Genomic DNA, 27,643 nt, shown 5'->3' with positions numbered 1-27,643 from the left:
GGGCTGGGGAGGTCGTGGGGGCTGGGGGGGGTGGTGGGGGCTGGGGGGGTGGTGGGGGCTGGGGGGGGTCGTAGGGGCTGGGGGGGTGGTGGGGGCTGGGGGGGGTCGTAGGGGCTGGGGGGTGGTGGGGGCTGGGGGGGGTCGTGGGGGCTGGGGGGGTTCGTGGGGGCTGGGGGGGGTCGTAGGGGCTGGGGGGGTCGTGGGGGCTGGGGGGGGTGGTGGGGGCTGGGGGGGTGGTGGGGGCTGGGGGGGGTGGTGGGGGCTGGGGGGGTGGTGGGGGCTGGGGGGGGTCGTGGGGGCTGGGGGGGTCGTGGGGGCTGGGGGGGTCGTAGGGGCTGGGGGGGTCGTGGGGGCTGGGGGGGGTCGTGGGGGCTGGGGGGGTGGTGGGGGCTGGGGGGGGTCGTAGGGGCTGGGGGGGTGGTGGGGGCTGGGGGGGGTCGTAGGGGCTGGGGGGGGTCGTGGGGGCTGGGGGGGTCGTGGGGGCTGGGGGGGTCGTGGGGGCTGGGGGGGGTCGTAGGGGCTGGGGGGGTGGTGGGGGCTGGGGGGGGTCGTAGGGGCTGGGGGGGGTCGTGGGGGCTGGGGGGGTCGTGGGGGCTGGGGGGGGTCGTAGGGGCTGGGGGGGGTGGTGGGGGCTGGGGGGGTGGTGGGGGCTGGGGGGGGGGGGGGGGTGGTGGGGGCTGGGGGGGTGGTGGGGGCTGGGGGGGGTCGTGGGGGCTGGGGGGGGTCGTAGGGGCTGGGGGGGTCGTGGGGGCTGGGGAGGTCGTGGGGGCTGGGGGGGGTGGTGGGGGCTGGGGGGGTGGTGGGGGCTGGGGGGGTGGTGGGGGCTGGGGGGGTGGTGGGGGCTGGGGGGGTCGTGGGGGCTGGGGGGGTCGTAGGGGCTGGGGGAGTGGTGGGGGCTGGGGGGGGTCGTAGGGGCTGGGGGGTGGTGGGGGCTGGGGGGGGTCGTGGGGGCTGGGGGGGTTCGTGGGGGCTGGGGGGGGTCGTAGGGGCTGGGGGGGTCGTGGGGGCTGGGGGGGGTGGTGGGGGCTGGGGGGGTGGTGGGGGCTGGGGGGGGTGGTGGGGGCTGGGGGGGTGGTGGGGGCTGGGGGGGGTGGTGGGGGCTGGGGGGGTCGTGGGGGCTGGGGGGGTCGTGGGGGCTGGGGGGGTCGTAGGGGCTGGGGGGGGTCGTGGGGGCTGGGGGGGTGGTGGGGGCTGGGGGGGGTCGTAGGGGCTGGGGGGGTGGTGGGGGCTGGGGGGGGTCGTAGGGGCTGGGGGGGTCGTAGGGGCTGGGGGGTGGTGGGGGCTGGGGGGGTGGTGGGGGCTGGGGGGGTGGTGGGGGCTGGGGGGGTGGTGGGGGCTGGGGGGGTGGTGGGGGCTGGGGGGGGTCGTGGGGGCTGGGGGGGGTGGTGGGGGCTGGGGGGGGTCGTAGGGGCTGGGGGGGTCGTGGGGGCTGGGGGGGTGGTGGGGGCTGGGGGGGGTCGTAGGGGCTGGGGGGTTCGTGGGGGCTGGGGGGGTCGTGGGGGCTGGGGAGGTCGTGGGGGCTGGGGAGGTCGTGGGGGCTTGGGGGGGTGGTGGGGGCTGGGGGGGTTCGTGGGGGCTGGGGGGGTGGTGGGGGCTGGGGGGGTCGTGGGGGCTGGGGGGGTCGTGGGGGCTGGGGGGGTCGTGGGGGCTGGGGGGGTCGTGGGGGCTGGGGGGGGTTCATGGGGGCTGGGGGGGTGGTGGGGGCTGGGGGGGTGGTGGGGGCTGGGGGGGGTCGTGGGGGCTGGGGGGGTGGTGGGGGCTGGGGGGGTGGTGGGGGCTGGGGGGGGTGGGGGCTGGGGGGGGTGGGGGCTGGGGGGGGGTGGTGGGGGCTGGGGGGGTGGTGGGGGCTGGGGGGGTTCGTGGGGGCTGGGGGGGTTCGTGGGGGCTGGGGGGGTGGTGGGGGCTGGGGGGGGTGGTGGGGGCTGGGGGGGGTCGTGGGGGCTGGGGGGGTGGTGGGGGCTGGAGGGGGTCGTGGGGGCTGGGGGGGTCGTAGGGGCTGGGGGGGGTGGTGGGGGCTGGGGGGGGTCGTAGGGGCTGGGGGGGTGGTGGGGGCTGGGGGGGTCGTAGGGGCTGGGGGGGTTCGTGGGGGCTGGGGGGGTCGTAGGGGCTGGGGGGGTCGTGGGGGCTGGGGGGGTCGTGGGGGCTGGGGGGGTCGTGGGGGCTGGGGGGGGTGGTGGGGGCTGGGGGGGGTGGTGGGGGCTGGGGGGGGTGGTGGGGGCTGGGGGGGTCGTGGGGGCTGGGGGGGGTCGTGGGGGCTGGGGGGGTCGTGGGGGCTGGGGGGGTTCGTGGGGGCTGGGGGGGGTTCGTGGGGGCTGGGGGGGTGGTGGGGGCTGGGGGGGTGGTAGGGGCTGGGGGGGTGGTGGGGGCTGGGGGGGGTCGTAGGGGCTGGGGGGGGTCGTAGGGGCTGGGGGGGTCGTGGGGGCTGGGGGGGGTCGTAGGGGCTGGGGGGGGTGGTGGGGGCTGGGGGGGTGGTGGGGGCTGGGGGGGTGGTGGGGGCTGGGGGGGTGGTGGGGGCTGGGGGGGGTCGTAGGGGCTGGGGGGGTCGTGGGGGCTGGGGAGGTCGTGGGGGCTGGGGGGGGTGGTGGGGGCTGGGGGGGTTCGTGGGGGCTGGGGGGGGTGGTGGGGGCTGGGGGGGTGGTGGGGGCTGGGGGGGGTGGTGGGGGCTGGGGGGGGTCGTAGGGGCTGGGGGGGTCGTGGGGGCTGGGGGGGTCGTGGGGGCTGGGGGGGTGGTGGGGGCTGGGGGGGGTCGTAGGGGCTGGGGGGTTCGTGGGGGCTGGGGGGGTCGTGGGGGCTGGGGAGGTCGTGGGGGCTGGGGGGGGTGGTGGGGGCTGGGGGGGTTCGTGGGGGCTGGGGGGGTGGTGGGGGCTGGGGGGGGTGGTGGGGGCTGGGGGGGGTCGTGGGGGCTGGGGGGGTCGTGGGGGCTGGGGGGGGTTCGTGGGGGCTGGGGGGGGTCGTGGGGGCTGGGGGGGTGGTGGGGGCTGGGGGGGGTGGGGGCTGGGGGGGGTGGTGGCGGCTGGGGGGGGTGGTGGGGGCTGGGGGGGTTCGTGGGGGCTGGGGGGGTTCGTGGGGGCTGGGGGGGTGGTGGGGGCTGGGGGGGGTGGTGGGGGCTGGGGGGGTCGTAGGGGCTGGGGGGGTCGTAGGGGCTGGGGGGGTGGTGGGGGCTGGGGGGGTCGTGGGGGCTGGGGGGGTCGTGGGGGCTGGGGGGTGGTGGGGGCTGGGGGGGGTCGTGGGGGCTGTCGCTGTTCTTTTTTGCATTTGAAGGGGTTGGTCACATTTTTTTCTGTGGGAAAGCGATTGTGGATGTGTTGCTGTTGTCTCTGAGTGATTGTATTGCAGATTATATTGTTGCTATTTTTTCAGTGGGGAGGGGGTCAGAGATTGTTATTGCTCTTTTATTCTGTGGGGGAGAGGGTCAGGGATAGTTATTGCTGTTTTTTTCTGAGGGGAGGGGTTGGGGATTGTTATAGCTGTTTTTTTCTGAGGGAGGAGGTTAGTGTTGTTGTTCGTGCTGTTTTTTCTGTGGTGGAGGGGTTTGGGGATTTCAATTGCAGTTTTTTTCTGTATAGAACTGTGTCGGAGATTGTTATTGGGGCACAATGATCAACTTTGCAGAGAATTCTTTGAAAAAATAAGTTTACCATAATTTTGAATTAGTATTCATTTTTCAAAAAAGAATTGGTTTCTTCATTTGTGACATCAGAAACCCGAGGTCTGAATTGGTTAGTGAGGGCAAAAGATGACATGGTTATTTAGGCATGAAAGTAAATGCATTACAGTTACTGTGAATCCTAAGTGGAAAGGGAGAAAGGATGTATTCCTAGTACAGCAAACAAACTAGTAGCATTTTGGTATGGGCTGTCACCCACACAACTACAAATGGAATTTGTGTAGAAATGGGTTTATCTATCAGGTTGTGTTATCTCTAGTTTTGGGGCATATAGATTGTGTAAGACACTTAGTATTGCAAGGCTCTCCAGATTGAGTTTATCATTGAGATGCTGTTGGTAGCTCATTTAAATTGCTTTGAATAATAAAGTTATAATGTTGGAACTGCGCTTTTCATCTCCATCTGTGTAGTTGTTTATTAGAATTTAGTGCAGCTTATTGCTGAAGAAAACCAGCATCCTATTTTCCCTGCTCTGCTGTTGTTTAATATTTGTGATCTCCTACCCCCACAAATGGTAATCCTATTTTTCATTTCTGGAAGAAATTAATTAGAATTAGAAATTCTACCTTATTTTTGTGGACCTTTTTTTTCTTAGAATTAGTCTGGAGGTTATAGGTGCAGTCTTGAGTTTGTATAGTTTTTTGCACAGGTCAATTTTTTCATCAGTTTGTAGGATAATTTACACTCAGTGGCCACTTTATTAGCTACCTCCTGTACCTAATAAAGTGGTCATTGAGTGTATGTTTGTGGTCTTCTGCTGCTGCAGCCCATCCACTTCAAGGCTCAAGATATTGTGCATTCAGAGATGCTTTTCTGCACACCATTATTTCAACACATGGCTATCCGAGTTACTGTCGCCTTCCTGTTAGCTTGAACTAGTCTGGCTATTTCTCCTCTGACCTCTCTCATTAACGAGGCATTTTTGCTGACAGAACTGCTGCTCACTGAATGTTCTTTTTTTGTTTCTCACACCATTCTCTGTAAACTCCAGAGACTGTTTGCATGAAAATCCCAGGAGATCAGCAGTTTCTGAGATACTCAAACCACCCTGACTGGCACCAATGATCATTCCATGGTCAAAGTCACTGAGATCACAATTCTTCCCCATTTTAATGTTTGGCCTGAACAACAACTGAACCTCTTCACCATGTCTGCATGCTTTATGCCCTGAGCTGCTGCCTCATGATTGGCTAATTAGATGTTTGCAATAATGATCAGGTGCATGTATACCTAATAAAGTGGCCACTCCGGATTCAATTCAAGAATATTTAATTAGTTTGTAAAGTTTAGGAAAACTTAACTCAGATCATAATCCAGTTTGCCTTATAACTTTGTTGCTATCATATTTCGCAATTTCAATGTTATAGTGTCATTAGGAAATCTGAATGTTGAACTGTCGCTAAATATCAGTATCCCTATGTGTAATGGATTGATTCAGAAGTGATCAGATACCATAAATTATAACAGCCAAGCAACTATTTTGCCCAGCTCTGTCCTGACAATTCTACCATCTCACACTATCTATTGACAGATAAGAAACCCAGGTGCGGAAGTTAGATATCTAATTCATTTTTTTTTCTTGAGAAAATAAGCAAAACCTTTATTAATCCATGTTTCCAACTGAGGGAAGTACCTGCAGCAGACTGAATTGCTGCTCAGTATTCAAACAACCGTCTTATACAAATATATTTTTCAGATTTTTTGTGATACTTTGTAATAGGTGGGACAATGAACATGGAACATCCTTGGTTTTGTGAAAGAGCACATTTATGGCTGCCTTTGAATTGGAGAAGTTAATAGTGTTTACAAATCGAGGCAATGGAGAAGATGGCGCTAACGAATAATGCAACTGAAAGTGATGTCCTTCAGACAGTTCATGAAATTACTTCTTTTACTTCCTTTGCTACTACTTCTTTCAAATATGATTCATCTACTATTGGAGACTGTGATCTACATTTTGATGGTGTGTTTTTAGGCCGATTGAGCAACCTGCGCTTTGCTAACTCCAAGGGAGTTCGGAGAGGTTTTGAGCGAAGTGTGTGGCCTGTAGGCCAAGAAGCCTGCAATCTTCCCCATTTCTCACAAATCTTGCTAATTAAAGTGTCAAGGACAATTGAAATCAATGAGGACAACAGCAGTAGTTGAGCAGATGTTCAGTGTCATCTGCCTGCAAGTTCCTCTTACTCTCGCTCATTGCTGCTGGAAGAAGGTGCCTGCATTAGAGATTGATTGATCTGTCTCTCTCTGTCTCACATTGCTGCTGGAGAATGGGTGCCAGAGTTTTGGGTCTTGGGCAAGGTTTACGCAACACAGTTTGTGAACTGTACTGTGATGATGATGTGTTTTTGATTTCTGGTCGCTTTTTCACTTTGTTGCAATTTTGTGTGATTTTGATCAGCGCAGACTGGTTCTGCGGCCTGCAGTTGATTAACAACAGAGTGCTAGATTGAACTGAACTGAGCTGAAACTGAACATTCCTGGACTTTTTATTGACTTTGTAGTTCGATGTGATTTTTGGTCATTTTTTGTCGATGACATGATTGTGGGTTTGATATTTTTCTTTGAATGGGTTTTGTGGTTTTCTTTGTTTCAAGCTGTCTGTGGGAAGATGAATCTTAGGGTTGTATACTGTATACATACTTTGACAATTAATGTACTTTGAATCTTTGGTCTTGCAAATGAGCAGAATTATGGCTACCATTAAATTGGAGAAGTCAATATTGTTGACAAATCAAGAATCAACTTGATTCACCATATGCATTTACATGTATTAGGAATTAGGTGTGGTGACATGCAACAAAACAACAACATTCATTAATTATAATAAAGAATCAAATAAAAATTAACAGATGTTAAAGTATAGATAGTTAGAGGCCTAAGTACAGATATTATACGATTTCAACTTAAGAAAATATCTGGTATAAATAATGTAAAAAGCTATAGCTGTGATTCATGCTTTCATGATGTTATCAATTTTTAAAATGTGACTGTTTTCAGTGCCTCGTTAGTCTGGCCTTTGAGTGAAAGGTTTTCAAGTTCTATTTCAGTGAAAGCAAGACTTACTGTATGGCAAAGACCACACCGTACAGTTGGTGTTACTGGTAGAGAAATTGAGAAGTTGAAACTGAATAGGGGAACAGATCAGCAGTTGACTAGGATTGATTAGATACTGAAGAAACATTGGATGAGAGGGAGCAAAATGTTGAGAAGAATTGGGTATGGGTGTTACGTAGGTAGATTCCTTGTAGGTACAGTTAAGAAACTGCAAGGGTAAAAAGACCCTGATGGGAGTTATATACAGGCCCCGACCAGTAGCCAGGATGTGGGATAGAAATTTCAACAAGAAGTAGAGAAGGCATGAGGTAAGGGCAATGTTATGATAGTCATGACAGATTTCAATATGCAGATAGTCATACCAGAAAATCAGGCTGGATCCCAAGAGGTGGAATTTGTAGAATGCCTATGAGATGGATTTTTACAGTGGCTTGTGGTTGAGCTTGTGGTTGCAGTGGCAAAGGCAATTTTGGATTGATTAGGGAGCTTAAGGTAAAGGAACCCTTAGGGGTGGATGATCATAATATGATAGAATTCACTCTGCAGTTTGAGAGGGAGAAGATAAAGTCAGATGTATCAGTATTGCAGTGGAGTAAAGGGAGATGAGAGAGGAGCTGATTGGAAGGGGACATTAGCAGAGATTATGGCAAGGCAGCAATGTCTGGAATTTCTGGAAGCAAGTTAGAAGGCGCAGGATATATACAGTATATATATCCCAAAAATGAATAAGTATTCTAATGGGAGAATGAGGCAACCATGACTGACAAAGGAAGTCAAAGACAGTATAAGAGCAAAAGAGAGGGCATAAGATATAGCAAAGATAAGTCGAAGTTAAGAGAATTGGGAAGCTTTTAAAGAACAACAGAACGCAACCAAAATAAACATAAGGAAAGAAAAGATGAAATATGAAGGGAAGTTAGCTAATAATATCAAGGAGGGTACCAAAAGTTTTTGAGATATATAAAGAGTAAAAAGGAGACGAGAGTGGTTATTGGACCACAGAAAAATGACGCTGGAGAATTATTAATGGGGGACAAAGGAATGGCGACGAACTTAATATGTATTTTACTTCAGTATTCACTGGAAGACACTAGCAATATGTTAGAAATTGAAGACAGTTGCTAATACTAGGGAGAAGGTGCTTGGGAAACTGAAAGGTCTGAGTGTAGATAAGTCACCTGTGCCAGATGGACTATACTTCAGGGTTTTGAAGGAGGTAGCTGAAGAGATTGTGGAGGCATTAGTAATGAATTTTCAAGAATCAGTAGACTCTTGAATGGTTCTGGAGGACTGGAAAATTGCAAATGTCACTCCACTCTTTAAGAAGGGAGCGAGGCAGAAGAAAGAAAATTATAGGCCTGATGGCCTGAATTCAGTAGTTGGAGTCCATTACTAAGAAAGAGGTTTTGGGATTCTTGAAGGTGCATGATAAAGTAGGCCATATTCAGCATGGTTTCCTTCAGGTGAAATATTGCCTGAGAAAACTGTTGGCATTCCTTAAGGAAATAACAGGCAGGATAGACAAAGGAGAGTCAGTAGATGTTGTTCACTTGGATTTTCAGAAGGCCTTTGACAAGGTGCAACACATGAGGTGGCTTAACATGAAAAGGGACCATGGTTTTACAGGAAAGATGATGGATAGAAGATTGCTTGACTGGCAGGAGGCAAAGATTCAGAATAAAGAGGGTCTATAGTAGTTAGCTGCCGGTGACTGGTAGTGTTCCGCAGGGGTCAGTATTGGGACCAGTTCTCGTTATATGTCAATGATCTGGATGGCGGAATTGATGGCTTTGTGGCCAAGTTTGCAGATGATAGAAAGATAGGGGGAGGGGCAGGTAGTGTTGAGGAAGCAGGGAGTCTGCACAAGGATTTACACAGATTAGGAGAATGGGCAAAGTGGCAGATAGAATATAGTGTAGGGAAGTGAATAGTCTTGCAACTTGTTAGAAGGAATAAAGGCATAGACTATTTTATAAATGGGGAGAAAATTCAAAAATCAGAAGTGCAAAATCAGAAGGCTTTGTGCAGGACTAAAATATAAGATCAAGAATGTGACGTTGAGGCTTTATAAGGCAATGGTTATTTCCCCCGGGGTCAATAAAGTATGACTATGACTATGGTTAAACAGCACTTAGAGTACTCTAAGCTGTTCTGGGTCACTTTTCTCAGAAAAGATGTGCAGGCATTGGAGCGGGTCCAGAGGACATTCATGGAATGATTCCAAAAATGAAAGTTGTTCACATATGAGAGGCAATTGATGGCTCTGGGCCTGTTCTTGCTGGAGTTTAGAAGAACGAGGGAGTGGGGGGATCACATTGAAACCCACGGAGTATTGAAAGGACTAGATAGAGTGGACGTGGAGTGGATGTTTCCTATAGTGGGTGAGTCGAGGAACAGAGGGCACAGCCTCAGAATAGAGGGATGTCTATTTAGAAGAGATGAGAAGGAATTTTTTTGGCCAGAGGGTGGTGAATCTATTTAATTCATTAACATGGAGGGCTGTGGAGGCCAAGTCATTGAGTATATTTAAAGTGAAGGTTGGTAGGTTTTTGGTTGGCCTGGGTACCAAAGATTACGGGGAGAAGACAGGAGAATAGGCTTGAGAGGGATAATAAATCATCCATGATGGAATGGCAGAGCAGACTTGATGGTCTGAGTTGCCAAATTCTGCTTCAATATCTTATGATCAAGTCAGTGATCTCTGGTTCACTGGTTGCCATTGGCTCTGTTGTAATTGAACCAATAGTCACCAGTAATTTTCCTGCATCTACTACACAGCATTTACGTTAGCAAGACCAAAGGTTTGTCCTTGAGGTGAAGATGTTGGTCTTATTTAAGCATGTTTCTTTATTTTTGTCTGTGTCCTACTTGCTTCCCTTGGTTTGACTGTGGAGTGTAGCATGCAGCGAGTCACTGCAGTACAGTTCTGCATGTCCTTTCTGGAGGAAAGGCACAGTACTGTGGGTCAAACTTCTGAATATCTGATTTTGATTTCTACCTATGTGTTCAGTGATATTTTGCCAACCAGCATCGGGGGGCAGGGTGGTGGTGGTGAGTAGAAGGGGTGGCGGCTGATTATATGTAGGGAGGGTGTTACTATGTGGTTGTTGAATGTAAAATGTTTCGACTTGGAAGCTAATGTCTTAGGGTTGCCATCCACATATCTTTCCAGGGAAATAAATTTGGAATCTCATAATAGTAGCCTGGAGCTAAGGTGTGTTGATATGAACTAATTGGATTTGCTAATACAGAAAAAGAGTTAGAGTTGTACAGTTCAGAGATGTGCAGAATTAGGCTTTTCTGACTGATGCTTATAGGACGATGAAAGTTCAAGCTGACAGTTATGTTGCAAGTGAAGAGATTATGGAGAATCAAAGGAACATTGAAAGTAGGACTCAGTTATTTGACCCTTTTGGCCTGAACTATCATGGTTCATCAGCTAACTCAATACCATTTTCTTGTCTTTTCTCATTGGCATTGATTGCCATTGTAGTATCTGGTTCCTCCTTAAGTATGTTCAATGACTTGGCCTCCAGTGTGTTCTTAAGTAGCTAATTCCACAGGCTTAGCATTCTCTGGAATTCCTTCCTATGTCAGTTTTAAATGTCTTTCATTTTAGTGTGTATTCTGAGATTGTAGCCTCAATGATTAAACTATGCAAACAGATCTGACCAATCCAATCACTCTTCTTACAACAGTTGCTACATATTGCTAACTATCATCTCCATCAGGAACACTTTTATGCACACTGTACCTGTTCTATCCTCCAAGAGGACCACAACCTTGTCGTGGTTTGGAGATCTGTGTGCCCTAAAGACTTGGAGAGCTATGTTGGCTGGAATCAGGCCCTTATGCTTTGGCTCTTGGTAGGGTCACCCATGCCAAACAGGTTAAAAGGTAGAGGACAGACTAAGAGTGGTCCACTGGTCCTCTCAGGTTCAGAGGTTCATCTCAGGGCTAACAACCCTGAATGGTAAAACAAAACTCTTATGGAAACAGCAATGAAGAATCTTTCTACATCTGCGTGTGATGGTTTTCCTGAGTCTCCACCTGGGACTTGCGTGGCTGAGAGTTGTGAAAACCAAGTGGAAACTACTGGCAAGATGAAGGAAGCCCTAAACACCACCAGAGATGGAGGACCTTCATTGCTCTCCTTAAAGCCAACAGCATAATGGGCAGGTAGGATACCTGTGCTATAAATCAATATTCCCATAAAAAATTAAGCATAAAATAAGACCCAAATATTGGCATCAATATTAGATTAAGCCCTAAATGCAAGGAGTGATAATAGCGTACAATTTTACTAGAAACTCTCAAAACTCTGACCATATACTCTGCACCATGTGATTGTTAACAATAACCCAGTCATATACTTGGATGTATTGTGTCCAGGAAGTCCTCTCTAATACTATCTGTGAAGTTAGGAAAACTATGAATGGTACAGATTTAGAGATGCGGTATGGAACAGAGCCTTCCAGCCTGGCGAGTCGCACCGCCTAGCAACCCACCTATTTAATCCTAGCGTAATCACAGGACTATTTACAATGACTAATTAACTTTCTAACCTGTACACCTTTGGACCATGGGAGGAAACCACAGCACCTGGAGAAAACAACCGGGGAAAGACCATGGAGAGGAGGTACAAACTCCTTACAGATAGTATCAGAAATCACAACATGCTGGAGGAACTCAGCAGGTCGGGCAGCATCGGTGGAGACGATGAGTTGACATTTCGGACCGGAACCCTTCGTCAGGACTGTAGGGGGAAGAGGCAGAGGCCCTATAAAGAAGGTGGGGTTGGGTGGGAAGGAGAAGGCTGGTAGGTTCCAGGAGAAAAACCAGTAAGGGGAAAGATAAAGGGGTGGGGGAAGGGAGGCAGAGAGGTGATAGGCAGGAAAGGTGAAGAAAGAATAGGGGAAAACACAATAGAAGGAGGTGGGACCATGAGGGAGGTGGTAGGCAGCTGGGGGAGGGGGCAGAGTGACATAGGGATAGGGGAAGGGAGGGGGAGGGAATTACCGGAAGTTCGAGAATTCTATGTTCAACACCTCATATACCGTCTAGGTAGTCTCCAGCCCCTTGGTATGAACATAGAATTCTCCAACTTCTGGTAATTCCCTCCCCCTCCCTTCCTCTATCCCTATGTCACTCTGCCCCTTCCCCAGCTGCCTACCACCTCCCTCATGGTCCCACCTCCTTCTACTACCTATTGTGTTTTCCCCTATTCCTTCTTCAACTTTTCCACCTATCACCTCCCTGCTTCCCCTCCCCCACCCCTTCATCTTTCCCCTTACTGGTTTTTCACCTGGAACCTACCAGCCTTCTCCTTCCCACCCTCCCCCCACCTTCTTTATAGGGCCTCTGCCCCTTCCCCCTATAGACCTGACGAAGAGTTCCGGCCCAAAACGTCAACTCATCATTTCCACGGATGTTGCCCGACCTGCTGAGTTCCTCCAGCATGTTGTGAGTGTTGCTTTGACCCCAGCATCTGCAGATTATTTTGTGTTTAGTATCAGAAATGGACTCTGAACTCCAATGCCCAGGCAGTAATAATATCACAATACAGGTTTCCCACGCCATCCGAAGGTAGAGCCTTCCTATGAAATGGTTCGTAAGCTGGAATGTTGTCAAGGAAACAAGCAATTACCATTTATTTATATGGGAAAAATTTGTAAGCATTCGCAGACCCAAAAATAACCTACCAGATTATGCCAAATAACACATAAAACCTGAAATAACAGTAACATATAGTAAAAGCAGGAATGATATGATAAATACACAGCCTATATAAAGTAGAAATACTTTTCCACAATCATTGCTGCACTGTTCTCCATAGCGAAAATCTCACGCGAGCGCTCTTGGCAAAAACACTCTCCAGTAACCTTTAAGCTATGAAGCTGCCAAATCATACCAAATAACACCTAAAAATTCACAGCCTATATAAAGTAGAAATAATGTATGTACAGTGTAGTATCACTTACGGGAATCAGGAAGACAGCGCCGAGCCCACTGATGATGGTGTGTTCGACTGAGTCGTCGGAGGTTGGGGTGGTGCAGTGGTCCCCACCCTCCGGGCAGCGAACCAATACTGATCCGCGAAGCATGCAGGGGTTCAGCAGTGGCCAGGAACACGCAGCAGATCTTTAAAAAAAAAGTTGAAATATACAAGCTAATTAATTAGGTGCCGCCCGGCACGGAAATGTCAGCCCAGATCACAGGCGACGCAATCGGCTCTGATCTGAGCCGACATTTACGTGCCAGGTGGCACCTAATTAATTAGCTTGTTGATTTCCGCTTTTTTCTTAAGGACGATCTGGGTGCCTCCCGGCTACCGCTGCATTCTCCACGAATCGTTATCTGTCCGCGACCCGGGGGTTGGGGTGGTGGGACACTGGGGTGTCTTCTCATCGTCGATCAGGGTGGGCAGGTCATCTTCTTCTATGTCTGCCTGCTTCGATGTCGAAGGTCGAGGTTCGTCGTCTGCTGTGGCTGATGTGGAAGGCTTGAAAAATGACAGTATGCTTGACTGCTTAGCCTCGCGCATTTTTCTATCATACAGTTCTTTGTAAACCATCTTGTAAATATGCCCTAAACCGACATAACCTTTCAAAATTAAAGTCTTACTTTATCATTGCAGTGAAAATCTCACGCAGTTGCTTCGGTTTCAATTGTTATCCTTTCCTCTTCCAATTGCATCAGCTCTTCATCTATCAGTTCTTGTTCATGGGATGCCAAAACCTCTTCAACATCATCTTTGTCAACTTTCACATGCCAAACTCACTTTGTCCTTACTTCGTTCACCACGATCGAAACACTTAATTATGTTTAGTTTTACGCTAAGTATAACACCGGTACGAGCTCTTTGAGGCTTTTCCGACATCTGAGAACTCATCTTGCAAACGGATGCTCAAGATAAATCAAGATAAAGCACAGATGCTCACAGGTACGTGTTAAAGCAATGCCAGCCAGAAATGCCGTTCTGAATCCGGAGGAGAGCAGCTGCTTGGGGCGTGCACTGTTTTTTTCATGCGTTCCTTTTTTTGCGCGCTGCTTTTCCCACGCGCTGCCTTTTTTCATAACAGTGAAAACACCTTCTGTTAGGGAAAACAGGGAACTGATGTAGGTCTTTCGTAACAGTGAGGCTTCGTAAAGCGAACGTTCGAAAAGCGGGGGACACCTGTAACCGCTACAGTACCATAGCACCCAATCTCTCTTTGATATGCATCAAAGAGATCAAAACTGCTAAAATGACTTAGCTGAGAAGTAATATAATAATATCCACAAAAGGCCGATAACAGTAGATTCTAAATAATAGACATCATTATCCATGGAAGCAACTATATTCACGTGAAAAATGCTACTCTGAGGTTCCTAAACACTTTCATCAAAACATAGGTTCAATTGGCAACGAAAGAACCTTCCCCTGAAATCTGTCTCTTTGCTAAAAACCAACCAGCACAATTTTTTTCATTACAAGGGAAGCCCTGACAATTCCTTAACGTAATTGATCTTGTAGGTGTCAGCTAGCAGTGGTTCCCAACCTCCGGGCCGCGGACCGATACATTGCCGCGATACATCTTTAAGAAAAAAGCCAAAATAAACAAGCTAATTAATTAGGTGCCACCCTGCACGTAAATGTCAGCCCAGGCCAGAGGCGATTGCCAATTGTGTTGCCGCTGATCTGGGCCGACATTTGCGTGCCGGGCAGCACCAAATTAATTAGCTTGTTTATTTTGTTTTTTTTCTTAAAGATGTGCTGGGTGCATCCCAGCCACTGCTGCACTGCTGCATTCTTCGCGGCAATGTATCGGTCCGCGGCCCGGAGGTTGGGGACCACTGAGCTAGCAGTATAACAGATACTTATTGGTCTACTCCACATCCATTCTTATAAGCCATTACACTTTTCATGCTGATCAAGTGGATATCTCGAAAGGATCCCTGGAAACTAAACCTCTGGATAATAATGTGTAGATTAATGAACACATCTAAGAATTATAGTGTTCCATCTGGTCCATTGTAAGACAGGAACACCAATAATGTTCAGAAAATTTCATTCATTGCATTTAGGCTCTCAAAAAAGAGATTCTTTGATGTTTAGAACTTACAGTACTTTGACAAGTGTGTGATGGTCAAAGAAACCTGTCTGGACGAGGAGACAGAAGCAGCAAACATCAAACTTTACTTTTAGGTATGTGAACATGGATAATCTATTCTTCATTTGATAAAAATATCCGTGAAATATAGTAAGTCAGTGTGCTTTGGCCAAGAGGCAGATTAATCTCTCTGCATTCATCAAATGTATCAAAGTTGCTGCTCTAGAAATGAGACATCACTTGCAGTATCAGAGACCATTATCAAAAATGAAGCAATCAAGGACAAATCAGCTCTTTGGAGATCTCCAATTGCATCATTCTTGAAAGTCAGCAGAAATAGACTGCCAGGATGAAACAGTTTCTATCAGGGATTAACACAACGAGGCAGTGGCTTCCCAAGGCACTGATCATTACAATTAGTTACTGAACATCTGTTGGACTGCAATAGCTGGCTACTACTGTTGCCATCCAAAAAGAAAGACATTACTAGAGATTACTGTAAGAAATGGCTTCAGCAACATTCAGGAAAAAAACTTATTGTCAGTAATGCTTAAATCCTATGAATAAATAAATACCATAATTATGCTTCTTTAAAATAGAAAGAGAGAACTGGCATAAAGCAATGCCAGGTAATCATTTTACAGAGGAAGCATTTACTAACAAGGTGGATGAATTAAAAGTGCAGATTGTTATTAATGAATATGATATAGTTGGGATCACAGAGACATGGCTCCAGGGTGACCAAGGATGGGAGCTCAACATTCAGGGATATTCAACATTCAGGAGGGATAGACATGAAAGAAAAGGAGGTGGGGTGGCGTTGCTGGTTAGAGAGGAGATTAACACAATAGAAAGGAAGGACATAAGCCGGGAAGATGTGGAATCGATATGGGTAGAGCTGCATAACACTGAGGGGCAGAAAACGCTGGTGGGAGTTCTGTACAGGCTACCTAACAGTAGTAGTGAGGTTGAGGGTGGTATTAAACAGGAAATTAGAAATGTGTGCAATAAAGGAACAGCAGTTATAATGGGTGACTTCAATCTACATGTAGATTGGGTGAACCAAATTGGTAAGGACGCTGAGGAAGAGGATTTCTTGGAATGTATGCGGGATGATTTTTTGAACCAACATGTCGAGAAACCAACTAGAGAGCAGGCTATTCTAGACTGGGTTTTGAGCAATGAGGAAGGGTTAATTAGCAATCTTGTCGTGAGAGGCCCCTTGGGTAAGAGTGACCATAATATGGTGGAATTCTTCATTAAGATGGAGAGTGACATAGTTAATTCAGAAACAAAGGTTCTGAACTTAAAGAAGGGTAACTTTGAAGGTATGAGACGTGAATTAGCTAAGATAGACTGGCAAATGACACTTAAAGGGTTGACGGTGGATACGCAATGGCAAGCATTTAAAGGTTGCATGGATGAACTTCAAGAATTGCTCATCCCAGTTTGGCAAAAGAATAAATCAAGGTAGTGCACCCGTGGCTGACAAGGGAAATTAGGGATAGTATCAATTCCAAAGAAGAAGCATACAAATTAGCCAGAAAAAGTGGCTCCACCTGAGGACTGGGAGAAATTCAGAGTTCAGCAGAGGAGGACAAAGGGCTTAATTAGGAAGGGGAAAAAAGATTATGAGAGAAAACTGGCAGGGAACATAAAAACTGACTGTAAAAGCTTTTACAGATATGTGAAAAGAAAAAGATTGGTTAAGACAAATGTAGGTCCCCTACAGACAGAAACAGGTGAATTGATTATGGGGAGCAAGGACATGGCAGACCAATTGAATAATTACTTTGGTTCTGTCTTCACTAAGGCGGACATAAATAATCTTCCGGAAATAGTAGGGGACAGAGGGTCCAGTGAGATGGAGGAACTGAGGGAAATACATGTTAGTAGGGAAGTGGTGTTCGGTAAATTGAAGGGATTAAAGGCAGATAAATCCCCAGGGCCAGATGGTCTGCATCCCAGAGTGCTTAAGGAAGTAGCCCAAGAAATAGTGGATGCATTAGTGATAATTTTTCAAAACTCTTTAGATTCCGGATTAGTTCCTGAGGATTGGAGGTTGGCTAATGTAACCCCACTTCTTAAAAAAGGAGGGAGAGAGAAACCAGGGAATTATAGACCGGTTGGCCTAACATCGGTGGTGGGGAAACTGCTAGAGTCAGTTATCAAAGATGTGATAACAGCACATTTGGAAAGCGGTGAAATCACTGGACAAAGTCAGCATGGCTTTGTGAAAGGAAAATCATGTCTGACAAATCTCATAGAATTCTTTGAGGATGTAACTAGTAGAGTGGATAGCGGAGAACCAGTGGATGTGGTATATTTGGATTTTCAAAAGGCTTTTGACAAGGTCCCACACAGGAGATTAGTGTGCAAACTTAAAGCACACGGTATTGGGGGTAAGGTATTGATGTGGATAGAGAATTGGTTAGCAGACAGGAAGCAAAGAGTGGGAATAAACGAGACCTTTTCAGAATGGCAGGCAGTGACTAGTGGGGTACCGCAAGGCTCAGTGTTGGGACCCCAGTTGTTTACAATATATATTAATGACTTGGATGAGGGAATTAAATGCAGCATCTCCAAGTTTGCAGATGACACGAAGCTGGGCGGCAGTGTTAACTGTGAGGAGGATGTAAAGAGGATGCAGGGTGACTTGGATAGTTTAGGTGAGTGGGCAAATTCATGGCAGATGCAATTTAATGTGGATAAATGTGAAGTTATCCACTTTGGTGGCAAAAACAGGAAAACAGATTATTACCTGAATGGTGGCCGGTTAGGAAAAGGGGAGGTGCAACAAGACCTGGGTGTCATTATACACCAGTCATTGAAAGTGGGCATGCAGGTACAGCAGGCAGTGAAAAAGGCTAATGGTATGCTGGCATTTATAGCAAGAGGATTCGAGTACAGGAGCAGGGAGGTACTACTGCAGTTGTACAAGGCCTTGGTGAGATCACACCTGGAGTATTGTGTGCAGTTTTGGTCCCCTAATCTGAGGAAAGACATCCTTGCCATAGAGGGAGTACAAAGAAGGTTCACCAGATCGATTCCTGGGATGGCAGGACTTTCATATGATGAAAGACTGGATGAACTAGGCTTATACTCGCTGGAATTTAGAAGATTGAGGGCGGGGATCTGATTGAAACGTATAAAATCCTAAAGGGATTGGACAGGCTGGATGCAGGAAGATTGTTCCCGATGTTGGGGAAGTCCAGAACAAGGGGTCACAGATTGAGGATACAGGGGAAGCCTTTTAGGACCGAGATTAGGAAAAACTTCTTCACACAGAGAGTGGTGAATCTGTGGAATTCTCTGCCACAGGAATCAGTTGAGGCCAATTCATTGGCTATATTTAAGAGGGAGTTAGATATGGCCCTTGTGGCTAAAGGGATCGGGGGTATGGAGGGAAGGCTGGTACAGGGTTCTGAGTTGGATGATCAGCCACGATCATACTGAATGGCGGTGCAGGCTCGAAGGGCCGAATGGCCTACTCCTGCACCTATTTTCTATGATACTACTTACAGTTACCTCTTTTTGGCTACCTCACAGGGTGCTCAGAGTCCATTTCCCCCTCATTACTTTTTCATTCTATCAGCCCCGGTTCCCTTTTGTCACCTCATCCAAGTTGCCTTTAGTGATTTGTAAATCTGTCCATTCAAACTATAAACCAATTTTACAAAGATATATGTAAACCAAGTGCTGAAAATACTCCACTTGATTATCACCACGGTTTTAAGTTTGGGTTATTTCAAGTTTCTAGCATCTGCCATTTTTTGTTTTAATTGGCCAAATCAATCCCATTTTATCATCTGACAAACATAACAGACTTACTGGGAGGCTACAGCTCTGGCAAAGATTTTCCCTCTTCTTTAGTCCAAGACCCTAAAGCCAATGATTTACCCAGTAAAGCTTCAGAGGTTGAGTTCAGGTGATGTGGAAACTAAATACGGTATTCTACCTTCTTGTATTCAACTTGAAAGTGCATTTAGATTAGATTATGAGGACAGTCAGTCCTCGTTATTGTCATTTAGAAATGCATGCATTAAAAAATGGTACAATGTTCCTCCAGAATGATATCACAGAAACACAGGACAGACCAAAACTAAAACCACATAATTCTAACATATAGTTACAACAATACTATAATTTGATAAGAGCAGACCATGGGCACGGTTAAAAAAAAGTCTGAAAGTCCCAATAGCCCCAACATCTCTCACAGATGGTAGCAGGGAGAAACTCTCCCTACCATGAGCCTCCAGCGCCGCAAACTTGCCGATGCAGCATCCTGGAAGCACCCGACCATAGTCCGACTCTGAGTTCATCCGAAAACTTCGAGCCTCCGACCAGCCCTCTGACACCGAGCACCATCTCTGCCGAGCGCTTCGACCCCACCCCAACCGCTGAGCAACAAGCAAAGCTGAGGATTCGGGGCCTTCCTCTCCGGAGATTTTGGATCACACAGTAGCAGCGGCAGAGGAACAGGCATTTCAGAAGTTTCACCAGATGTTCCTCAATGCTCTCACGTCTCTCTCCATCAAATCAGAATTGTGCATGGCACCCTACTTGACAAATAACAGATATTTATCACTAGAGTGGCAGCGCGCTGTGTCGCGCCGCCATTTTCTCCTCTCACTGTGACAAAAGACTAAGTTATCTGAAGATTGATGCCGATAAAAGAGACAATGGTGAAACATTCAAAATGCTAATATGAGAGATGAGAGAGATTAACGAAAAGAGACACAGTTCCGAGTATTGTCAGACCGGTTGCTTTGAACCTAAACTGTTTGAAGTTTGATGGACAGGCGATACCCCAGCAGGGGGATAAAAGGAACAGGTTCGCTAAGGCAAGGGGCACACCACAACACCACGAGATAACGAGACCCTGGAAGTGCGTTGTGCCCCCCCCAACAAGTTGGTGGGAGTTTTGGAGGTCTGGTCGCGGGACCGACCATAGACGCACAGGGTGGAAAGGTACGATCGGCGGGAACCTGGTGTGTGTGTCCGCCCTTGCCTGGGTGCCGGGTTCACCGCAGAAGAACAATCGTATCCAGAACGGAGGGGTCATAGTCGGTGACCTCAGAAGACATTACAAAGGGCTCGCCCGAAAGCTAACTGCGAGGAATATCAAAGGTCTGTTTGAATCCGATTTGAGTATCATCATTCGCTCTCTCTCTCTCCCCAACGGCACAACAGCGATTACTGCGAACTGAACTAAACTGAACTGAACTCTGTGTTACTTGAGACTGATCATTTTACCCCTAGACTGCGATAGAGCTTGATTGATTCCTATTATCCTAGTTCTGTGTACAGGTGTTTTATCATTGCTAACCCGTTGCATTTATATCCTTAAGTTTAGAATACTGTGTTACTTATTTCTTTAATAAAACTTTCTTAGTTCCAGTAATCCAGACTCCAACTAAGTGGTCCATTTCTGCTGGTTTGGCAACCCAGTTACGGGGTACGTAACATAAGTGGGGTTCTCATCCGGGATTTTGAACGCTAAATTTGAGACGGGGTAAATTGATTGGGTTAACATTTCCAAAAGAAAGAAAAGGCAAACAGCAGAAATGGAGATTGAGGAATTTCTAAAGGCACCGACCTTGGAAGCATTAGAGGATGCCAGGAAATCAGAATTGGCAGCTGGGGCCAAACGGTTGAATCTTTTTAAGGGGAAGTCGACAGTGAGGAGAGAGGAGATGCACAGAGCTATCATAGAGCATTATGTATCTAAAGGTGTGTTTCCCCAAGGGGAGCTGGAGGTGATATCTATTGGAAAACCTGGTGGAGACGCAGTACAGGTGCAGATGGAAAAATTGAGACTCGAGCACAAGTTCCGGGTAAGACAGCTAGAACATGAAGAGAAACAGTTAGAACGGCAAGACAGAGAGAAACAGTTAGAATGGCAAGAGAGAGAGAAGCAGTTAGAATGGCAGGAGAAAGAGAGAGAGAGGCAGTTTGGAGCGAGAAGAGAGGCAGTTGGAGAAACAGAGGGAAAGGGAATTTGAGCTGGAGAAGTTAAAGATGATGGCAGCGCAGGGGCCCATGCCGAACCAAGGTGGAGGGTTCAGGGCGACCCAGGAGGTTAGGCTGGTTCCCCCATTTGACGAGACCGATGTTGATCGGTACTTTCTCCATTTTGAAAAAGTTGCTGCAAGTCAGGACTGGCCGAGGGATAAGTGGGCTGTTTTGCTTCAGAGTGTACTTAAAGGAAAAGCCCAACAAGTTTACTCGGCTTTGTCTGCAGAAGATGCCCAGAGGTATGAGGTGGTGAAAGAGGCCATACTCAGGATTTATGAGTTGGTCCTGGAGGCATACCGGCAGAGGTTCCGGAATGCGAGGAAGCAGTGGGGCCGCACGTGTTTAGAGTTTGCCCGTGAGCTGCAGACATATTGTGAGCGTTGGTGCGCCTCAAAAGGGGTCAATGGGGATTATGACAGACTGCTACGGCTCATCCTGATTAAGCAGTTTAAAGGTTGTGTCCCTGAAGTTATGAGACCCTACCTAGACGATAAAGAGGCAGACACTTTAGCCGCAACTGCTAAATTAGCGGATGAGTACGCGTTGACACATAAAACGAAGTTTACCCCGAGTAAAGGCTACCAGAAGGGTAGTCAGGACGGCGGGGAGAGTCCGCCAGAAAAGTCAGAAAGTAAGCCGGGGACTAGTGAGAAGGATAAGGTAGACAGGGAGCAGTTTGGTAGGAAGTCTCCTGGGGTCGTATGCTATAATTGTGGGAAAGTCGGACACTTTGTGTCCAGGTGCTTTGCCCCAAAGAAGGAGACAGGAAAAGGGAAAACAACGGTTCCGACTGGCTGTACTGAGCTGGTAAGCAAACCGCTAGGAGAGAAGAGGTCTGATAAAGTTCAGGAAGGGTGCGAGAAGTTTATCTCGGCCGGATTGGTGTTGGTGAAGGAGGGGTTAAACCCAGTTCCAGTACGGATCTGGAGAGACACTGGAGCTTGTCAGTCATTCATATTAAAGATTGTGTTAGACTTTAGTTCAGAGACTCAGACTGGGGAGGTCAGGGTCATAAAAGGCATTGGAAAAGGAACTGAAGCAGTACCTTTGCACCAGATACACCTAAAAAGCGACTTGGTCTCTGGATCGGTCACGATCGGGGTGAGGCCCGAACTACCGATGAAAGACGTGGAGGTCTTACTCGGTAATGACCTCGCCGGCGGAGAGGTGTACCCAGCAGTAAGATTGACAGGCCTGTCTGCCAGCATTGAGGCCCCGCCCATGGACTCTCAGGTTTATCCCGTTTGCGCAGTGACTCGGCGCATGTCCAGAAAGGCTGCCGAAGTGAATATAACTTTGGCTGAGACGTTTTTACCAGCCTTGTATCAGAAGGGGTTAGAAAGTGAGGAGCAGCATAGTGAAACGGAAATTAAGGTGGATTTATCATTAGCAAGGAAGGAATTTGTACAGGCACAGGAGCGAGACGAGGAGCTGATGGTTTTGACGGAGACAGCTCTCTCCAAAGCAGAATTAAAAACGGAGCCAGTGGGCTATTGTGTGGAGGAGGGAATGCTAAGGAAGAAATGGAGACCAAGTACCGTGCCTGCAGATGAGGAATGGGGGGTGGTGCCAAAATTTATGGGGATGAGATTCTTAACCTGGCCCACAAGATACCCCTCGGTGGACATTTTGGGGGGAGGAAAACAGTCGGCGGAATCTACTGGCCACACAGGAGGAAGGATGTTATTGACTATTGTAGACGTGAGCGAACACAGTTACAGGCTTTTGGTATGCTAACAGCTTGCCACGATAGGTGAACAAACCTAGTCGGTGTTATCACGGAAATTAATGAGGCTAGGGTGCCACCTGATAAGGGGAAAACCCATTTTGAAAAGATAAGTATGGTGTCGACCAGATGGGAGGAGTCTATTGTTTTGGCCAGCTTTGCTGATAAGGTCTCTCCCTTAATCCCTGAACAAAGCGACCCGCTAAGAGAGCTAATTAAACGGCACACACACGTATGTCCGGATGTCCAGAGGCGATGCAAAGAGCCAGGATATGGTGTTGTCGTCACATCAGGTCAGCCTAGTGAGCTCCTATAGGATGATTAATTCAGTGACAAAAGGGCTAAAGAACGCAGAAGCGTATATTGGCCATGTAATGGTCTGGAGTGACACGTGGGAGGAGCACAGTGTGGCGCTGTTTAAACGGCTGTTTGAAGCCAGCCTGACAGTGAACCTCGCAAAAAGTGAATTCGGCCACGCAAAAGTCACTAATATGGGATTTGTGGAAGGATAGGGGCAGCTGGCTCCGATGCAAGCTAAGGTGCGGGCTATCTCTGAAGTCCCCACCCCGACAGACAAGAGAGCCCTGAGAAGGTTCTTGGAGATGGTGGGGTACTATCGGAAGTTTTGCAAAAACTTATTTTGCGGATATTACCCACCCTCTTACTAAGCCCTTGCCAAAGAATGCTAAGTTGGTGTGGGACGACCTTTGTTATCTGTGTCCGGGACGAAAACCACTGATCACAACTCATTAGTGTTTTTGGCCACTATGAAAGATAAAAACAAAAGATTGCTAAGTTGGAGCCTGGTCTTAGAGGATTATTAAAATAACACATATAAAAGGAACGGAAAATGTGATTGCTGACTGTCTGTCAAGGTGTTGACAACTTAAAGTTCTCTGTATTAGCCAAATAGCTGACGAACATGTATATTTGTGTGTATCTAATAGTGTATTCATGCCTATAATTTTTACCCCGGTAAAAATCCTTTGAAGGGTAGGGGTGTGACAAAAGACCAAGTTATCAGAAGATTGATGCCGATAAAAGAGACAATGGGGAAACATTCAAAATGCTAATATGAGAGATGAGAGAGATTAACGAAAAGAGACACAGTTCCGAGTATTGTCAGACTGGTTGCTTTGAACCTGAACTGTTTGAAGTTTGATGGACAGGCGATACCCCAGCAGGGGTTTAGAAGGAACAGGTTCGCTAAGGCAAAGGGCACACCATGACACCACGAGATAACAAGACCCTGGAAGTGCTTTGAGCCCCCCCCCATAAGTTGGTGGGAGTTTTGGAGGTCTGGTCGCGGGACCGACCATAGACGCACAGGGTGGAAAGGTACGATCAGCGGAAACCTGGTGTGTGTGTCCGCCCTTGCCTGGGTGCCGGGTTCACCGCGGAAGAACGATCATATCTGGAACGGAGGGGTCACAGTCGGTGACCTCAGAAGACATTACAAAGGGCTCGCTCAAAAGCTAACTGCAAGGAATATCAAAGGTGTGCTTGAATCCGATTTGAATATCATTCGCTCTCTCTCTCTCCCTCTCTCCCCAACGGCACAATAGCCATTACTGCGAACTGAATTGAACTGAACTGCGCGTCACTTGAAACTGATCATTTTACCCCTAGACTGCTATGGAGCTTGATTGATTCCTATTATCCTAGTTCTGTGTACATCTGTGTTTTATCATTGCTAACCCGTTGCATTTATATCCTTACGTTTAGAGTACTGTGTTACTTCTTTCTTTAATAAAACTTTCTTAGTTCCAGTAATCCAGACTCCAACAAAGTGGTCCATTTCTGCTGGTTTGGCAACCCAGTTATGGGGTACGTAACATCACAAAAGGCATTTATCTTCCAAGTGAGGTACAGTTGAAGTCAGAAGTTTACATACACCTTAACCAAATATATTTAAACTCAGTTTTTCACAATTCCTGACATTTAATCCTAGAAACATTCCCTGTCTTAGGTCAGTTAGGACAGGGGTCCCCAACCCTTTTTGCACCGCGGACCGGTTTAATATTGACAATATTCTTGCGGACCGACCAACCCGGGGAGGGGGGTTCAAGTAGGGTTAAACTCACTTCAACATATCTTTTAGAGTTAAGGTTGCCAACTTTCTCACTCCCAAATAAGGGACAAAAGTAGCAGACAAATCCTGACGAAGGGTCCCGGCCCGAAACGTCGACTGTGCCTCTTCCTATAGATGCTGCCTGGCCTGCTGCGGTCACCAGCAATTTTTGTGTGTGTTGACTGGACTCTTTGTGTTTACCCCAAAAAAGACTACCATGGGCATGAAGCTTTGCACGGGCATCTGTGTGCGCATGCGTGACATTCGCATATGTGACATGCGCATGTGCGTATGTGCCTATTTTTTTTCATAAATTGGTTTTGGCTTAATCTTCCCGACTACACTGTACATACATTATTTCTACTTTATATAGGCTGTGTAATTATCGTATCATTAATGCTTTTATTATATGTGAGAGTTATTTTAGGTTTTATGTGTTATTTGCTATGATTTGGTAGGTCATTTTTTGGGTCTGGGAATGCTCAAAAATTTTTCCCATATAAATTAATGGTAATTGCTCCTTTGCTTTACGCCATTTCAGCACAAAAGGTTTCATGGAAATGCTCTACCTTAGCGGGGGAAATACAGGACAAGAGATTGAGGTCAGGGCTTTGTGATGGCCACTCCAATATCTTGACTTTGTTGTCCTTAAAAAATTTTGCCACAACTTTAGAGGTATGCTTGCGTTTATTGTCATTGTCCATTTGGAAGACCCATTTAACCATATAACCATATAACAATTACAACACGGAAACAGGCCATCTTGGCCCTTCTAGTCCATGTCAAACTCCAACTTTCACCTAGTCCCACCGGCCTGCACTCAGTCCATAACCTTCCATTCCCTTCCTGTCCATATATCTATCCAATTTAACTTTAAATGACAACATCGAACCTGCCTCAACCACTTCTGCTGGAAGCTCATTCCACACAGCCACCACTCTCTGAGTAAAGAAGTTCCCCTTCATGTTACCCCTAAACTTTTGCCCTTTAACTCTCAACTCATGTCCTCTTCTTTGAATCTCCCCCTCTCTCAATGGAAAAAGCCTATCCATGTCTCCTTATCATTCCCCCTCATAATTTTAAACACCTCTATCAAGACCCCTCTCAACCTTCTACGCTCCAAAGAATAAAGACCTAACTTGTTCAACCTTTCTCTGTAACTTAGGAGATGAAACCCAGGCAACATTTTGGCAAACCTCCTCTGTACTCTCTCAATTTTATTAACATCTTTCCTATAATTCGGTGACCAGCACTGTACACAATACTCCAAATTTGGCCTCACCAATGCCTTATACAATTTCAACATTACATCCCAACTCCTATACTCAATGCTCTGATTTATAAAGGCCACCATACCAAAGCTTTCTTCACCACCCTATCCACATGAGATTCCACCTTCAGGGAACTATGCACCATTATTCCTAGATCCCAATGTTCTACAGCATTCTTCAATGCCCTACATTTACCATGTATGTCCTATTTTGATTAGTCCTACCAAAATGTAGCACCTCACATTTATCAGCATTAAACTCCATCTGCCATCTTTCAGCCCACTCTTCTAACCGGCCTAAATCTCTCTGCAAGGTTTGAAAACCTACTTCATTATCCACAAGGCCACTTATCTTAGTATCATCTGCATACTTACTAATCCAAGGAGAGTGCAGGGGGGATGGGTGAGATAGGGGAGAGTGCAGGGGATGGGGGAGAGATCAGGGGGATGGGGAGATAGGGGGAGTGTGTGGGGGACTAGAGAGGGAACGTTGAGGGGCTAGAGGGGGTGCGGGGAGCTATAGGGGGAGATAGGGAGAGATTGTGGGGGTTAGGGGTAGCGTGTGGGGGTAGAGGGAGAGTGGGGGGCAGAGGGAGAGTGGGGGGGTAGAGGGGAGATAGAGAGAGAGGAGATAGAGTAGACAGAGAGACAGAGAAGGTAGAGAGGGGTAGAGAGAGAGAGTGCTGGGGGGCTAGGGGGAGAGTGTGGAGGGGCTGGGGGAAGAGTGCGGGGGGCTGGGGGAAGAGTGCGGGGGGCTGGGGGAAGAGTGCGGGGGGCTGGGGGAAGTGCAGGGGAGCTAGAGGGGGAGTGTGGAGGGGATGGGGAAATGGGGGAGAGTGCAGGGGGGCTAGATGGGCTGATGGGGAAGATAGGGGAGAGTGCAGGGGATGGGGAAGATAGAGGAGAGTGCGGGGAGGATGGGGGAGATAGGCGGATAGTGTGGGGGGGTGGATGAGATAGGGGAGAGTGCGGGGGATGGGGAGAGATTGAGGGATGGGGGAGATAGGGGGAGAGTGCGGGTGGGATGTGGGAGATGCTGAGAGTGCAGGGGGATGGGGGAGTTGGGGAGAGTGCAGGGGGGATGGGTGAGATAGGGGAGAGTTTGCGGGGGGATGGGTGAAATAGGGGGAGTGTGCGGGGGGCTAGAGGGGAAGATAGGGAGAGATTGTGGGGGGTAGTGGTAGCATGTGGGGGTAGAGGGAGAGTAGGGGGTGGAGGGAGAGTGGGGGCTAGAGGGAAGATAGAGAGAGAGGAGATAGAGTAGACAGAGAGACAGAGAAGGTAGAGGGGGTAGAGAGAGAGAGTGCTGGGGGGCTAGGGGGAGAGTGCGTGGGGCTGGGGGAGAGTGTGGGGGGGCTGGAGGGACACTGCGGGGGGGCTGGGGGAAGTGCAGAAGGGCTAGAGGGGGAGTGTGGAGGGGATGGGGAGATAGGGGGAGAGTGCGGGGGGCTAGATGGGCTGATGGGGGAGATAGGGGAGAGTGCGGGGGGATGGGGGAGATAGGGGAGAGTGCGGGGAGGATGGGCGAGATAGGGGAGAGTGCGGGGAGGATGGGCGAGATAGGGGAGAGTGCGGGGGTTGGGGAGATGCTGAGAGTGCAGGGGGATGGGGGAGTTGGGGAGAGTGCAGGGGGGATGGGTGAGATAGGGGGGATGGGGAGAGTGCAGGGGGATGGGGAGATAAGGGAGAGTGCAGGGGGATGGGGAGAGAGCGGGGGGATGGGGGAGATAGGCGGATAGTGTGG

General features: G+C 48.7%; 1 pseudogene; it reads right to left on the bottom strand.

Annotated features, from left to right (window-relative positions):
* Positions 1-1,294: 1,294 nt before the first annotated feature.
* LOC134342593 (basic proline-rich protein-like) overlaps positions 1,295-27,643 on the bottom strand; it is a 40,632-nt pseudogene continuing 14,283 nt past the window's right edge.

Source organism: Mobula hypostoma, chromosome 1, assembly GCF_963921235.1.
Source record: "Mobula hypostoma chromosome 1, sMobHyp1.1, whole genome shotgun sequence".
NCBI classification, from domain to species: Eukaryota; Metazoa; Chordata; class Chondrichthyes; order Myliobatiformes; family Myliobatidae; genus Mobula; species Mobula hypostoma.
This window is presented reverse-complemented; position numbering and strand designations above follow the sequence as displayed.